At 37.7% G+C, this 5,292-nt stretch overlaps 1 long non-coding RNA gene across 1 annotated transcript; it reads right to left on the bottom strand.

The window, feature by feature from the left end:
• Window positions 1-761: 761 nt before the first annotated feature.
• Window positions 762-2,258, bottom strand: LOC148876812 (uncharacterized). The gene is made up of 2 exons (XR_016105233.1): window positions 1,535-2,258; window positions 762-1,444 (listed from the first exon to the last, which is right to left on the bottom strand). It is a non-coding gene; the product is annotated as an uncharacterized LOC148876812 (long non-coding RNA).
• Between the last annotated feature and the right edge of the window lie 3,034 nt (window positions 2,259-5,292).

Here is a 5,292-nt window from a genome sequence, read left to right on the forward strand (position 1 = left end):
TAGCAATGTTATGATTTCAAAAACAAGCACCCCTTACACACTTGGATCAAAGCATACCCAAAACCTAGAAATTTCAGCAATGAACACACTTTTAAATCAAACTCTCTTCAAAATTTTGGATAAAAAAGAACCCAAGACCCCAATATATTTCAGCAATGTTATGATTTCAAAAACAAGCACCCCTCACACACTTGGATCAAAGAATACCCAAAACTTAGAAATTTCAGCAATGAACACACTTTTAAATCAAACATTCTTCAAAGATTTGGATAAAAAAAGAACCCAAAACCCAAAAATTTCAGCAAAGAACATAATTCCAAAACTTGCATTTTTCACATATTAGGGTCAGAGAGAACCCAAAACCTATAAATTTCAGCAATATCATGGGTCCTAAACCTCCACTTTCAATATGCATTAAACTTCAAACATACCCCATTTCAGCTTGACATTCACATGTGAATGTATCCAAGAAACACAAATTCTAAATTTTGTTAATTGGCATACTTTCAAAGGAAAGGTCATATTCAAATTCTATCCAAATCCATGCAAAAAGAGAAATTCTAGGCTAGGATTCAATACTAGTGGCAATCCATGAGGTTCAAGAAAAAGAGAAGCAAAGTGATCAAGAGAGTGGTGTTTACCTCTTTGGAAGTCCCAAATATTAGTCATGAACACTAAGAAAAGAAATCCATGCTTTTACAAGTAAAAACTATGCTCCAAATGATTTATTGGCAACCTATTGAACTTAAATGTGCATATGCTTTCAAGACTCCTCAAACAATTGCATGTTAATTCATCACATAAAGGAATTCTGAGAGGAAATACACATGTAGAATTCAGTTTCCATTCCCTTCCTTGTTTTAGCATTCATTCACCCACGAACTTACCTCCAACTTCACACTCATTTTTTTTTCATACTTGGGTTGAACTAGGGGATAGGGGAAGGGAACATGCAGTTTATTAACAGTCCTACACACTTCCTCACATTCAACTTGAATTTTTTCACCCAACAAAACATATAATTCCACTATCCAAACAAAAGTGACATAAGAGCATGCAAGAGGCTTATTCCACTACATGCAAGAGGCTGATGGAGTTGAGAAACGATGGTTCGATGAGAGTGTAAAATACGGACCGGCCATTGTGCCCATTTGCACTCGTCCTGTTTGGTTAGAGGTTACCTTGTTTTCTGGAGAGTTTTATCAAAGAGGGAGGGAGAGAGAGGGAGACGAAACCCAACAACCATAGGAGATCTCTTTCTCTTCCATCAGTGTTCTCCAACGGCTTAAGTTAATTTATTACCTAGCCATTGGAGATTTCCTTCTCCTCCATTGGTTACCCTGTAGCCACATCCATAGAAAGCCACCGATGGAGGGAGCTGTTTTCTGGTTCTTGTCGTTCTCCTCCTCCTCAGTGTCTTCAAGCAACAATTAAGCATAAAAAGCTGGCATAGTCAGCATTTAATAACCAATAAGACATCAATCAATCATAAATAATTGGGTACACACAATCTTCTATATATGCTTTATTATACCTTGGCATCCTTGTGGTAGATAAGGGTTGCCATCGTAGCCACTCTTGCAACAACACAGATATCCGCTGTCGTTGGTGGAGTTAATGCATTCAGTGTTGTTTCCACATGCATAGTTCACCTGCAGGCTTGGATCTCCGCAAGTTTGGTTCCCAATTGCCAACTCCAGCAGCACAGGAGTTCCCGTCTGGTTTCCAAACTTATATGGCACTCTCCCTATAAAATTCCATATATTTGATTCCGTGAAACTGAACCATTCATCCTCAACCAGGAAGGCGTAGCTGTAATTAGAGTCACCAGAGCTGTTGCTTTGGAGTTTTACTTGAAACGTATCAAGACCCTGAGAAATGGACGTTTGGCAACATCCGATGCTGGAGCAAGATCCGTTGACCACATTGGCGATATTGCCACACACAGAGTTGCACCGGCTCTGGAAACCGTTAGGGTTTATGTAGTCGGACAGAGGAGCGTTTGTTAGCAGTGGCGAGAGAGAGAGAGATAGTGAGAGGCGAAAGGCGGAGGTGGGTTTAGATCAGTTGCAGCAGTGGTGATGGAAAGAGAAAAAAAAGGGAGGAAAAAGAAGAAGAGAGAAGGAGAAGAGAGAGAGAGCGTGAGAGAGAGAGGGAAGGAGAAGAAGAAGAGAGAGAGAGCAAGCGAGCAAGCGAGCGAGAAGAAGAAGAAGAGAAGGAGAAGAGAGAGTGATGATGTATTTATTACATCGATTATCAATGTAATCAGTTGGTAAAATGTAATTTTATATCGAACCGGGGTGTAAAATTACATGTTTACTAAATGCCTGCAAAATCAAGTTTACGTCGGTTCTATTTTACATCTCTACCAAATGTTGCCTAAAGAAAATTTCCTCGTTCAATATAATAACATGAATACACAAAACAAATTTCGTAGTACAAAATAATGTAAATCAAAAGGACTATGCAAGGAAAAAAAAAGAAACTCATATGCCAAAAGTGGAGCAGGAAAGGCACTTATTATCAACAAAATAACACAAGAAGCATTATATGCAATAATGTAAACAAGGGGCAAGGAAAATATGCTTATTTCTAATAAAAGAGGAAAACCCATTAGGCATCCCACATGGGCTCCACTTATGGTCCAAGAACTCCCAGTGGAGTTGTTAGTCTATGAGCATCGAGAAATGGTTCATTCGGGCTAGAAATGGAATCACCATTCATCAGTTACGGAAATGAAAGTGATAGACCTCTGAGAATGATTTTCAAAATCGTTTTGTTTTAATAATGACTCCAATAGCCTGAGGCACTGACTAAACTAGTCCGGACAAGACTCAGATGGGAGAGGGAAGGGGTTAGAAACCCCTCTCTCGGGTCCAATAAGTAGGGGCCCACATGAGGTTCAAAAGATGCACAATCTCAAATCAATTAAGGGCATTTTGGTAACAAAGAAAATAAAACAAGCATAAACCAACTCATAGAAGAATCCACCTTTCTAATTTCTTTATGCATTTTTATTTTTATCTATTTATATTTATTTTTATTATTTATTTACTTCTAAAATTATTTATTCTTATCAACTTCTAAAATTATTTATTTTCCCTTTTCTTTACTTTTTTAATTATTATTTTCTGATGGAATGCTAATAATAATAATAATAATTTGATTTTTCAAAATTTCTATTCTTTTGTATTTTATTTTTTATTTTTCTCTCTTTTTGATTTTTCAAATTTTCTATATTTTCCTTATATTAGTGGCTTACTCTCCCCCCTTTGGATATATACCTTGTTAAGAATTAATCAAACCTCTTATTATAAAGTTTCTTTCCATTAGTTTTTTTCTTGATTTATTATTGTTTATTTATTTACTTATTTATTTATATATATTTTTAATTTGCTTCACTTTCTATAAGGAAAAAATCACAAGAGGGACTGTCGCTGGTTCGACTCCTCTCCTCTATTCTCGTCAAAAAGAAGATGAACAGAGTTGGAGATTTGGTTTTAGTGTGCTAGGAGAGAAGGGATAACGGGAATGGGGAAGGGTAGAGGAAAGATGGAGAATGAGGGAGAGAATGAGATAATGAGGTTAAGGGAATAGATCACCGCTGCTGTAACTTGCAGCGACGATCAGTGAGGACAAAGGTGGGAAGTGGGAAGAAGAAGAAGAAGAAGAAGAAGAAGAAGAAGAAGAAGAAGAAAAATAGAGATAGAGAGAGATGGAGAAAAACGAGAAGGGAGAGTGGTCAGCCATTGTTCGGAGTTTTGAGAGCTTGGGGAAGATGAACAGTAATCTTTGAAAGTTTTCCCCTACTGAAATAGGAAAATTAGGTTCTTTTTTATATTAGGGTGTGGTGGCAGTTTTGTAACTTTTGAAAGTTTGGGGCATTTTTGTAATTTTGTAGAATCTGGGTATTTTCGATGGACGGAGGGGATTTTGGGTTAAAATGGAGAGCTGGGATGATTTTTGGATGTTTACGATGATTTGGTATTCGTGGGTTAACGAGATTGGTTGAAATAGAATCTTTTTAAGGGGAGAGGCAAATGAAGGTGGTTTTGGTTGAAAATTTGCATGGTGGGGTTTTTGGGCATGTTAATTTGATTGTTGGGGTCGGATTGGGCCAAATAGATACAAATCGGGTGGATCAGGAAAGGGTTTGGTTTGGTTAATTTAGAGCCTCAAAACAGAATCTTTGTATAATGAAGGAACAAACAAGGGTGTTTTTGGATGAAATTTGGTAGGGTAAGGTTTTTGAGCATTCTGGGTTGATTGGTAGGGTTGGATTGGCCCAAATAGGCCCGGATCGGACAGATCTGGGAGGGTACTAAATTCGGTCAATCTGAGGCCTTGAAATAAAATTTTGTTGTGATGAAGGGGTAAACGAGGGTATTTTGGGATGAAGTTTTATTTTTGGGTATTCTAGGGTATCCAAAATCTGGTATTAATGCCTAATTGACTTAAAGGTGTCAAGATCATAGGAATTTAGGTTAACAATAGGATCTAGAACTGAATCTTAGTTTAATTGAAGGGTAAATGGGGGAATCTTGGATTAAAACTTTATGGGCAGGTGTTTTGGTATTCGAGAATTTAATGGTGTGGTATGATTAGTTTAGATGTGCTAAGATCAAGGGGATCTGAGTTATGGGTGTTTTAGGTTAACGAGAGGGGTCAAAATAGAATCTTCTTTTGATGAGAGGGTAAATGAAGGAGTTTTGAGTTAATATTTATTGACTAGGTATTTTGGGAGGTCCTAGGTCTGAGGGTTGTGCCTAATTGAATGGTAAAAGTGTAGATAGGAGTTAATCGGGGCCATTGAATTGGTATCAGACAAATTTGGTGATGGATTTGTGGGCTTTTGGGCTAAAAATTGGGTTTTTTTTTGTGCTTTTGGATGTTTTAGAGTGATTGGAATGATCTAGTTGAGCGCTCGAGGTGAATTGGTTGTTCAAGTGATGGATTGAGCAAAAATCGAGTGTTAACAACAGGCTTAAAAAATGAAGGTGGGGGTAATGGGTAAGGGGCGTATGGTAAGAAATTTATGGTGCATACTACTTACAATAGCGAGAATCATGGGAAAGGAGGCAGGGGAGGGTAGGGAGGAGGCATATCACATATGGATTTTGGCATGGTCACCTGTCACGTATGGAGAAAGCCATTTTACTTGTTTGGGCGATGATTTTGTGTCCTTCCCTTTCTTTTTTTTGTTCAAAATTGAGTAACTCCACTATTTTTCATCCAAAGAAAGGAGAGCCTTTGCTTTTTGTCGAAGACTGAGAAAGAATGGTTGGGTTGTGA

Source organism: Nelumbo lutea, chromosome 1 (genome assembly GCF_056320005.1).
Source record: "Nelumbo lutea isolate HS-2025 chromosome 1, American lotus-T2T, whole genome shotgun sequence".
Classification (NCBI taxonomy): Eukaryota; Viridiplantae; Streptophyta; class Magnoliopsida; order Proteales; family Nelumbonaceae; genus Nelumbo; species Nelumbo lutea.